The sequence below is a fragment of the Vulpes lagopus genome, chromosome 20, assembly GCF_018345385.1.
Source record: "Vulpes lagopus strain Blue_001 chromosome 20, ASM1834538v1, whole genome shotgun sequence".
Classification (NCBI taxonomy): domain Eukaryota; kingdom Metazoa; phylum Chordata; class Mammalia; order Carnivora; family Canidae; genus Vulpes; species Vulpes lagopus.
Window position 1 is genome coordinate 718,151 of NC_054843.1, and position 12,111 is coordinate 730,261.

At 46.9% G+C, this 12,111-nt stretch overlaps 1 protein-coding gene across 3 annotated transcripts in view; it reads right to left on the reverse strand.

The window, feature by feature from the left end:
• PCBP3 (poly(rC) binding protein 3) overlaps window positions 1-12,111 on the reverse strand; it is a 245,684-nt gene that overhangs the window by 163,624 nt on the left and 69,949 nt on the right. For all 3 annotated transcript variants that reach the window (XM_041734744.1, XM_041734742.1, XM_041734745.1), the window contains exon 2: window positions 2,321-2,356. The gene's annotated coding sequence lies outside the window, so the exon portion shown is untranslated. The remainder of the gene's footprint in view (window positions 1-2,320; window positions 2,357-12,111) is intronic.

Here is a 12,111-nt window from a genome sequence, read left to right on the forward strand (position 1 = left end):
CCCATGCCACCCAAGCATGCTTGCTTACTTCCAGAACTGCTGGCCAGGTTCCCCATTTGCCAGGAGGAGATATTTGGACAACAGCAAACCTAGGGGGAAAGAGGCCCAACACATACAAGGCGTTGTTTATATGCCTGAATTCCAGAGGCCCTCCCCTCGGGATGTCTGTGAAAATTAGATCCAGATTTGCACAATTACAGAGTTGGTCCCAAGCCAGTGGGGATTTGGCTGTCCTCTAAGAAGCAAGTAGTATAACAGCTTTAGTTTAACAACCCGACACTGAGAGAATAAAGACTACCGGGTTCCCCGCTCCCACCCTGGACCCCGGTGCCCTGCAGAGTGAGAACTGGCCTCAGGACAACCCTCCAGGCCCCCGATGTGCAGCCTGTTGCCCTGTGACCTCATCTCCTGCACCTGCGCCCTCACTCACTCCGCTCCAGCCATACTAGTCCTGCAATGCTCTGGGAGCACGAGGGCTCATGGACCCCTGGCCTGGAAGGATTTGCTCCAGGACCCACAGGGCTCGCTCCTGCCCCTCCTGTAGGCTCCAAACAGACGCCCCTAGTCAGGGTAGGCCTATTGCAACTGCAGCCAGCACTCCCACACCTGATCCTCCCGAACCTCCTCCACAGCAAGCATCCCCACCTGACACATTGTGAGGTGTTTATTTAGTATATTTAGGTTTTGTAAGCCTCACATGGGTATGAGCCAAAGGAAGCTGGGATTTCAGAAGAGTGCCTGGCATATCACAGGCACTTCGTAAATATTTGCTGAATGAATGAAAGAACAAACAAGGCCTTTGTTCATGCAATTTGTTAATGAAGAACTTTCCTCTTCTTTTTTTTTTTTTTTTTTTAAGATTTTATTTATTTGGGCAGCCCAGGTGGCTCAGCGGTTTAGCACCGCCTTCGGCCCAGGGCGTGATCCCAGAGACCCAGGATCGAGTCCTGAGTCAGGCTCCCTACATGGAGCCTGCTTCTCCCTCTGCCTGGGTCTCTGCCTCTCTCTCTGTCTCTTATTAATAAATAAATAAATCTTTAGAAAAATATTTTATTTATTTATTCATCAGAGACATGGGTGGGGTAGAGAGAGAGAAAGAGAGGCAGAGACCCAGGCAGAGGGAAAAGCAGGCTTCCTGCAAGGAGCCCAACGTGGGACTCGATCCCAGATCCCGGGATCACGCCCTGAGCCAAAGGCAGATGCTCAACCGCTGAGCCCCCCAGGTGTCCCATCCTCTTTCCTCTCCTAACATCAGTCAGGACTCTGGTTACCCTCCAGCCCTAGATGCCTTCGCACACCTGCTCCCGACTCCTCACCGCCGGCACTGTCTCTCTGAGGGAGCTGCTGATTCAGTCACAGCCCCTGCTGCAGGCCACAAGCTCCGGAAGCGTGCTGGGCTATGACTGTACTGCTCTCTGACCAGGATCAGCTGAGCTCAGGATGCCAGGGTGGCCCCTTGGGGCTGCCATCAAGACCATCAGGAGGGGCAGACACTGAATGCAGAGCCCCCGTCTCATCAACAAGGCCGTTCCTGCTTCTCCTACTGTTGTGAAGAGACTCAAGCTCGTGAGATCAGAGGCCTAGGCTCAATTCCTCATCTCACCACTGACCACACAGTGGTGCCAAGTCACTGAGCCTTGGAAAGTGAGCAGAGCAATGGTACCTACCTCACAGGACACTGTGAGGACGGAGTGAGGAATTAGATGGGAAGAATCCAAACCGGCAAAGCTGGCACAAATCAAGCACTTCAGAAACATTAAGGGCTATCATGACTACATTAGTATTCCATGCAAAAAAATGCTAAAAAACAAGTTTCTGGCTGAAAACTTAGAAAACAACATTTATAAGCTTTAGGAAAAGACATGTTAAGGATTTAAAAGGAATCATTTCAAGGTAGTTTCTGTAACACTGGAGTCAAGGCCACATACAGGTGTCCACACAGCCTGAACCCCCCACCATGGCCACAGTACACATTTGTCACTGCCAGGTTGGTGTGCACTGGTGAAATGTGGGACTAAGGCACATGTCCAGCGACCTATACTGACAATCGGCCCTCAGGCCCCGCCCCCTGCTGGACAGTTTGGTCAGGTTAAGTTGGAGAAAAAAGTCTAATAGAAAAGGAGAAAATGGCTTCTTTTAATATCTTGGTTCTACAAAAGTCAGAAAAAAATCATGCAAATCACAGGTCCCTTGCGTGATGTGAAACCAGGCCACAAGCAGAGGCAGCGCGACACACGGCTTCATGTGCAACTGACGTAGAAAGAATCACTCAGTTTAAAGCCACAATCTCTATAAAAGCATTAGAAGAAGCACTACTTACATGGAACCATGTGAAGATCTCTCTCTGTAGATAACCCTGTAAATGAGTTAAAAAGAATAATTATAATTGGAAATCATACATAGAAAATAAACCAAAGAAAAATCTACCACCTTAGACACCAAATTGTATCAAACCAAAGGGATTTATTTAAAAAATATACTCATAAATCAGTTATTTAGGAGCTCAAAGGAAGTTTCCCAGAGGGAAAAGTTTCCACAGAAGAGGTTAGATTCTAAATTGAGTTCAGAACTTAAGATACAGGGGTGTAGGTGGGACCCCTAGTGCACCACTTGGTCTCAGCTCCAAGTCTGAAGCACGTGTCACCTGGACAACAGGACAAGGCACCCTGCCTGTGCAAAGACTTAATGTTTAGGGAAACGGCACCGCCAAAGGCTCCTACGAGCAGCTCAAGGCCCGTGTACAGTGAGGACTGAAGACCGGAGGAAGACCAGAAACCCCTAACACAGGACGTCCGTCCACTTCTACCAAGACAGAAGACAGACCAGATAGACTCTCCAGCTACAAACTGTTAAAACACAGACAAAAGACGTGAGACAGGGTTTTGAGACATAGGACAACAGGCAGCACAAGATGATCCTGAGGGGAGGAAACAAATGTGATGCCTCCTGACTGCATAGACTATACCACTTGGGCTTGGGTAGCGATCCCGGGGTCCGGGGATCGATTCCTGCATCGGGCTCCCCAAGGAGTCTGCTTCTCCCTCTGCCTATGTCTCTCTGCCTGTTTCTCATGAATAAATAAGTAAATAAATAAATAAAATCTTTTTTTAAAAAAAGAAATATATCTCATAATAAGAATAGTTGATCACTAAGAAATAGATCCAGAAAGTATGCAAAGAAATAATTAGTACACAAAGTCTTTAAAATAGCTGTTAGAAAGACACTGTTTATATTCAAGAAGATAGAGGAAAGCACAACATGCTAAGGAGAGACATGAAAAGCATTAAAAAAAATCAAGTCAAGTATCTGAAATGGAAAATATACTTGATGGAGCCAACAATACTTTAGACTCTGCAAGAAGAAAGATTAGTCAATGTGCAGACAAAACAAGCTGAGCAGACAGAAAGCATCTCAAATTAAACATAAAGAAAGGCTCCCCCCACAGAAGAGCAGAAACAGAATTGGATACGCACACGCACACACACATTACATAAACATAATGTAACTGAAGACCCGAGGGGAGGACAGGATGGGACAAGAATAAACTTCAAGAAATAATGGCAAAAGAAAGTTTGAAATTCGATGAAAATTATGAACCCATAGATCCAAGAAGGTCAACAATTCCCAAGAGAAGAAAACATGAAGGAAATTAAACCAAGGTACATCATAACCAGCTTACCTAGAGAAAAATCTTAAAAACAGCCAGACAGGGGCACTTGGGTGGCTCTCAGTAGGTTGCACGACTGCCTTCAGCTCAGGTCATGATCCCAGGGTCCTGGGATGGAGCCAGAGTTGGGCTCCCTTGCTCAGCAGGCCATCTGCTTCCCCCCTCCCTCTGCCCTTGCTCATGCCCTCCCCTCACTATCTCGCTCTCTCTCTCAAATAAATCTTAAAAAAACAAATGAACAAAACCAGCCAGACAAAAAAGAAACATTATGTACAGAGGGACACAGATATGGTGGACAGAGGTCTCAGAAACAATGCAAGTCAGAAACCAGCAGAATGACATCTCTAAAGTGACTGGGGTCGAAATACCATACATAGTGAAAATAACTTTCAAATACAAAGGCAAAAAAAAGAAAAAAAAAAACCAAAGGCAAAATAAAGACTTTTTCCAACAAACAAAAGCTAAAATAATTCATCACCAACACACTTGAACTACAAATAATATTAAGCTAAGTCTATCACACAAGAGGAAAATGATATCAAAAGGAAATCCAGATCCACAAAAAAGAAGTAAAAAGTACTGGAAACAAAATTCAATGAATAAATATAAAAGCCTTTTTCTTAATTTTAAGACTGTTTTAAAACATAATAGACTATTTAAAGCAAAAATATTAACAATGAGCTTGGAGTTTATAAAATATAGAAGTAAATGGCTTGGGGATAATAACATAAAGGCCAGGAGAAGTGAGACAGAAGTATACTGTCATTAGATTTTATATTCTAAGTGAATGAGTATAATATTACTTGAAGACAGATACATACTTGATTATATGTAGCATAATATATATACTAATATTACTTGACACAGATATATACAATGAATCTCAGGCAACCTCTTAAAGAGATATCACTACTAAGCTAGTAAAGGTGCTAGAATTGATCATTAAAAGTACACAGCCCAATATAAGGCAGAAAAAGAGGACTAGTAACAAATAGGACAAATAAGAAAAAACTATGGCAAAATGATAGATTTAAACAAAATCATATCAATAATCACATTAAATACGAATGATGTAAACACTCTAATGAAAATTCAGAGATCTTAAGAGTAGATTTAAAAAACCAGCAGTCCATTATATACTTTACTTATAAGAAACCCACTTTAAATACAAACATACAAATAGGTTGAAAGAAACACATTGGAAAAGATGTACCACGCTAGCCCTAATACAAAAAAAAAAAGATGAAATGGCTATATTAACACCAGAAAAACTGGGTCTGGGCAAAGCAAAGAATACTATCAGAAGTAAAAAAGGGACATTACATAATAATGAAGGGTCAAACAACTAAACAGAAGATCAGTAAAGGGTATACGAGACTCAACAACACTAACCATCCAACACAACCTAATTGACGTTCACACTCTACACAGTAACAACACGACATACCTTATTTTCAGTGATCATGGAATATTTTCAAAGACCATATTCTGAGCCATTTTTAAAAGTCTTAATAAACGTAAAAGATTAAAATCGGAAGTAGTGTGTTCACTGACCACAGGGAGTTCAATTAGAAATCAGTTACAGAAAATAGCACACTTACAAGTAATACATGAGAAAGAAGAAATCGGGAGTAGAAACTATAAAGTAGTCTTAACTGAATAAAAATGAAAACACAACATATCAAAATGTGTGGGATGCAGAAAAAGCAGTACCATGAGGGGAAAAAAATTTTTTTTAAGATTTTATTTATTTATTCCTGAGAGACACAGAGAGAGAGAGGCAGAGACACAGGCAGAGGGAGAAGCAGGCTCCCTGCAGGGAGCCCGACGTGGGACTCGATCCCGGCATTCTGGGATCACGCCGAGCCAAAGGCAGGCGCTCAACCGCTGAGCCACCCAGGTGTCCCACCACGAGGAAAATTTATAGCACTAAATCCCTAGATTAGGAAGAAAGAAAGTTCTGAAGTCAATAAGCTAAGGTTCTACTATCTCAAAATTAGAAAAAGAGAGAGCATATTAAGTCCAAAGTAAACAGAAGAAAAGGAATTAAGAAATGAGCTGAAAAGCAATTAAGAAAAATAAAATAGAGAATTGTTGAATCATTATGTTGTATATCTGAAACGAGGGTATCACTGTATGTCGACTAACCATTAATTGAAAAATAAAACACAGAATTAATGAAATAAGAGATTGGTTCTTTGAGAAGATCAATAATATTGATAAACATCCAGCCATACTCATCAGGAAAAAAGGGTGAAGACACAGATGACCAGTCCCAATAATGATGAACAGAATACTACCGATACAAAGGCCACTAAAAAGACAATGAAGTTAAAAACCACCATGTGGAACCATTTCACATCGACCAGGATGGCTGTAATCAAAGCAGCAGAAAATAACATGTGTTGGTTAAGAACGTGGAGAAACAGGCACCTTGGCGAGTCACTGGTGTTAGTGACACGCTGTGCAGCCTCTGTGGAAAAGCCTGCCAATTCCTCAGAAAGGTAAACACAGAATTACCATGACTCGGCGATTTCACATCACATTGTACATCCAAAAGAGCTAAAAACAGAGATTCAAACAGATATTTGTTCATAGCCTCATTATTCTAAAATAGCCAAAATATGGAAACAACTTAAGTGTCCATCAGTGGATGAATTGATAACCAAACTGGAATATATCCATACACAATGGAATATTCCACAGGCATTAAAGAAAAAAAAAAAAAAAAGGAAGGAAGTACTGATCCACACTACAACTCAGATGAACCTTGAAAACGTGACACTAAATGAAAGAAGCCAGACACAAACGGTCGTATACTGCATATGATTCCATTTATAAGAAATAGCCAGAATAGGTCAATCTACAGAGATTGAAAGCAGATTCGTGGTGTCCAGGGCATGGGGAAAGAGGAAATGGGAAGTAATTACTTAATCATCCAGACAAACGGATACTCATTTATCTGGGTGATGAAAAAAGTCTGAAACTGGGTGGTGGTTGTAGGACACTGTGAATGTACTGAATGCCACTGAATCGTATACTTTATTTTTTTTTAATTTTTATTTATTTATGATAGTCACAGAGAGAGACAGAGAGACAGACAGAGAGGCAGAGAGAGAAGCAGGCTCCATGCACCGGGAGCCCGACGTGGGATTCGATCCCGGGTCTCCAGGATCGCGCCCTGGGCCAAAGGCAGGCGCCAAACCACTGCGCCACCCGGGGATCCCTGAATCGTATACTTTAAAATGATTAATTGCATGTTATGTGAAATTTACACCAATAAATCAATAAATAAAACAGAATGCAATAAGGGAATGTTAGGACCTATTGCATGTTAATAAATTTAATAACACAGATGGAATTCTTAGAAGAATCAAGCTATCCAAACTCACTCAAGAAGGTTATAGATAACCCTACATGGATTCAAGAAATTGAACTCAAGTTAAAAACCTTCCCACCAAAAAAGAGGGCTTCAGTGGTGAATTCTATGAACTAGTCAAGGAAAAAAAAATAAGACAAATTCCTTACTAACTCATCCCCCAAATTTAATACAAATGAACACTTCGCAACCCATTCAGTGAGGCAGGTATATTAACTTGATACCAAAAAAAAAAACAGAAAAATACGCTAAAAGTAAACATATCATTATTCCTCATAAATGTAGTTGCAAAAGTTCTTAAATTCTAGCATATCAAACCATGTAATATAAAAAAATAATTACAACAAAGTGGATTTCAACCCAGAAATGCAGTTGGTCTGATTTTTTTTAAGCTTTTTATTTATTTATTCATGAGAGACAGAGAGAGAGAGAGAGGCAGAGACCCAGGCAGAGGGGGAAGCAGGCTCCCTGCAGGGAGCCCGACGTGGGACTCAATCCCGGGGGGGGGGGCTCCAGGATCACGACCTGGGCGGAAGGCGGCGCCAAACCGCTGAGCCACCCAGGCTTCCCTTAAAAAAAATCAATATAACTGAGTTATTGGGATGGGCCGTATAAACAGACTCGAAAAGGAAAACCATATGATTGTTTCCATAGACGCAGAAAAAGCATTTAACGAAATTCAGTATCGCTCATGAGAAAGTCCGCAAACCCAGGTTGTAGGAGCACTTCTGCGCCTGACCGGGGAGCACCAGCTAGAGAGCAGGGCTAACGTCACACAAAGGGTGTGAGATGGAGGCAAGCCCGAGAGCAGGAACGGAGAAGCTAAGGATCCGCCTCTTCGTGCTTCCATTCATCGGGATGTCAGTCGCACCAAGGTGATCCACCAATTCAGGGCCATCTCCATCAAAACCAGAACAGGCTAAGTGGATCGAAAAGTGTATGTGGAAATATGAAGGGAATAAAACAGCCTAAACAACTTTGGGGAGAGGGAACAAAGCAGGAGAACTTATAAGGCCTTATTTCAAAATCTATTATAAAGCTACAGCGATAAAGGGAGATTTGATCAAAAGGAACAGCATCGTCCAGAAATAGTCCACGCTTTGTTAAGCGCCTGTTTTTAATTTTCTGTGTTCTCATGCTTTAGACGACATCTGGGCCTTACTGACCCTGGAGGGACTGTCCTCCTAGAGTTAGCCAGTTCCAGGGAGGATGAACAACTCACCCCAGGGGCAAGGCAACCAATCCAGAACCCGCACCCTCCACCGCCTCCTCCGTGGGGCTCTCACGCTCTGGGCCGCGGTCCCCGTGCCCTCAGCACCCCAGGGCCAGGGACCAGACAGCCCAGGACGGCTCCTAGGCCCTAGGGCTGCCTAAAATTGTTCAAACTAGCCAAACTGAAGCCTGCTGCACCTGCTGCCCCTGCTGCCCCTGCCTCGCCTGCTCCTCCCACGGAAACCACGATAAAACTCACGCCCACATTCTCCCCTCGCCTCCTCTGCCTCCCGACTGACCCTGGGCGGCCTGCCTCCTCTTCCTCGGCACCTGTGAGCACAGACTTCCTCCTTCCTGGCAGTCACGTCCGTGTCTGCCTTACTTACCTTTCCTGATTAAAATGAATCCCAGGTACCCTTGAAAACACACACACGTACGTAAGACAAATGGTTTCTGACCAAGGTTCCGGGGTGATTGAATGGGGAAAGGATAATGTTTTTAGTAACAGCTGCTGAAACAACTAGATACCATATACAAAAAAAGAAAGAAAGAAGAAAGAAAGAAAGAAGAAGAAAGAAAGAAAGAAAGAAAGAAAGAAAGAAAGAAAGAAAGAAAGAAAGAAAGAAAGAAAAGGGTCTTGACATTTTCTTCCCATCTATATAAAATTATTCAAGATAGATCACAGACTCAAGTGTAATCGCTGAAACTGTAAGACTTCTGAAAGAAAGAAGAAGAGAAAATCTTACAGACCTCTGGTTTGACAGAGAATTTTCAAGCGATACAGAAGACATGATGTATAAAAGAAAACAAATGGATAAACTGGATGTTATTAGAACTTAAAAATCTGGGATCCCTGGGTGGCGCAGCGGTTTAGCGCCTGCCTTTGGCCCAGGGCACGATCCTGGAGACCCGAGATCGAATCCCACGTCGGGCTCCCGGTGCATGGAGCCTGCTTCTCCCTCTGCCTGTGTCTCTGCCTCTCTCTCTCTCTCTCTCTCTGTGACTATCATAAATAAATAAAAATTTAAAAAAATAAAACAAAAATCTGATCAAAAGGCACTGCTATAAAAACGACAAGTGAAAAACAAAAAACAAAAAACGACAAGTGAGGTGGCTGAACAGGAGAACAGTGCCCGAAGGGCTGTCCAGAACACACGGAGCTCTAACACTTAATAAGAAAGCAAACAGCATCATTTTTCAAATGGGCTCATTAAATATTTGATCAAATACGTGGCCGGAGTGGACATGCGGACGGCCGGGCGGGCGGAGAGGAGAGGGTGCCCTGCAGGCCAGCCAGCCGCGGCCCGGGGTGGAGCGTGCAGGCCACCTAGAGACGTGGGTCCCCGATTCCTGAGAGCCACGGGACAGGAAGTTTAAGAGACGAGCCTCCACGACGTCAAGAGGGGCTGCCCCGCCTGCTAGACGGGGACGGGCAGCCCCGTGGGATGCAGTGCTCCGGGGGCGCTGGCCGGAGAAGCCCGGAGCCCTCGGGGAGCCCTCGGGGAGCCTGGGGCGGGCACCACGGCCTCTGCTCCCGGGGTTGGGCTGGGGCAGCTCTGCTCCTCCCGACTGTACGCTCCGTCCTCCAGGTGCGCCCCGCACTCCACAGCCAGACACACGTTCCCCACGGGGTTCCTAAACCCACCTCCGCGCCCTGCCCTCTCCCCTGCGCTGCTGCACCAACTGGCCACCTGAGCAAGCCACTAGGGCATCTAGACTGGAGTCCAAGGGCGATCCCCGACCACCCCGAGGCCTCCCGGAGTCGCCCCGGTCCTCTGCGCCAGCCTCCCTGACCCGGCCCCCAGCCAGACCGTCGGGCCGGCCCAGCCCTGGCACCCACCACGCTCTCCATCTGCAGGCTGTGGCCTCCCCAGCAGACCCGGGAGCTTCAGAGACGCCTGGTGCTGGGCAGTGACCCCGCGGCTCCTCGGAGGGCAGGCAGGGAGCCGCCGCTTTTCTCCAAAGCACATTTCCGCCCACCCGGGGCTGACAGTCCCCACCTCCCACTGGCCCCCCAGGCTGCTCTCCCACGCGTGACCACCACCTCCTCTGCACGGCCTCCTGGGCCGCCCGGCGGCTGCTCCCCAACTCCTCGCCAGGCTTCCTGCCCGTCCCCCCGCCGGGCGCCAGCGCACTGCTAACCGAATCCCCTTGATTCTTGGCTCTCCCCCACCGGCAGGGACCCACGGCGGCAGGGACCGAGCTCCGGGCAGGGCACCGGGGGGAAGCAGGGCCCTGTGCGCCGGGCAGTCAGGCGCACGTGCGAGCAGACGGAAGGACAGACGGGCACAGACGGGCACAGACGGGCACAGACGGGCACTGCGCCGCGCGGGCCGCACACGGAGGCGAGGCTCCAAGGCACAACAGGCCGCGCTTTACGTGTGCCGGAGGCTGAGGACGCGGCCTCTGGTCTGGGGCCATCCTCTCTCTTCTTCAAAAGAGCAGAATAAGATTCCGCTTCCTGGACGGGGGGCGGGGGACGAGATAAGCCCGAGAACCTTGCAATTCAATGAACGAGGGAAAACACGGAATCAGAGCGTGTCCGATCCGAGGCCGTCATCTGCTCCGAGCGCGCACGGCTGCCAGCACGCCTGGGCCACGCGAGCCACAGCCCAGGGCGCAGGTTTCCCCTCCAGCCCCCGGTGGAACAGGACACCCCAGCGCCCCAAACGTAACCACACACAGTCACAACGGAATTCTAGCATCAGAGACACATTTTAAAGGCACTGACTAGGGGATCCCCGGGTGGCTCAGAGGTTTAGCACCTGCCTTTGGCCCAGGGTGTGATCCTGGAGTCCCAGGATCGAAACCCGCATCACGCACCCTGCATGGGGCCTGCTTCTCCCTCTGCCTGTGTCTCTGTCTCTCTGCCTCTCTCTCTCTCTATCATGAATAAATAAATAAAACCTTTAAAAAATAGAAATAAAAATAAAATAAAAGCACTGACTAGAAAGGAGACAAAATGAACAAGCAAAATTCTATTCCTTTTTTGCAGACTTAGCCATAAATGCAAATACTAGTACTGTTCTTATTCGAGCTACTGTTTGTAGCTCTCCTACCGTTAGGTGCAGAGGACTTTTATAGGATCTTCGTATTCCAACCAGAGCTTCTGCCTAGAAGCCCTCCCTTCCTGAAGGTGGTCCTCCCACAGCAGCCTCCGTGCTCATAGCCTGAAGTCACTCAGCCCATAACTCAGGGATGGAGGATGCTCTTCGGGATCCCACAGAGGCCCCCATGCCAACCCCAGGGCCCCCTGACATGTGCCTTTTTCCTCACCCATGGCCACCCACACAAGTCCATGTATCTGACACCCCTTGTCATCCTCATACTCACACGGACACTGCTGATATTTTACATCAGGGTTTTTTTTATGATTTTATTTATTTATTCATGAGACACAGAGAGAAAGGCAGAGACACAGGCAGAGGGAGAAGCAGGCTCCACACAGGGAGCCTGACATGGGACTCGATCCCGGGACCCCAGGATCACACCCTGGGCCGAAGGTGGCACTAAACCACTGAGCCCCCCGGGGCTGCCCTACATCAGAGTTTTCATATTCATGTCATGCAACGGCCCAGCCCATGGCTGTGAAGGCAGGGAGAGTCCTTGCTGCCCCACTGCACTGGGACCCCATAGGCTCCCCTTCTCCTTCCAACATGGAGCTGGCTTCTAGGGATCCCCCATCAGAGGAGGATGAGCGAGCGGAGAGCAGCAGAATGGGCGCAGCGGCTGTGGGCCACCACATGGAACGTTTTAGGCCACCGCTTCCAAAGGCCACTTAACAGTGACCTGCGGTAAGGCCGGCGGCTCTACAGCAGGACACACCTGGAAATGCCGCTCCTGGGACTCTGCT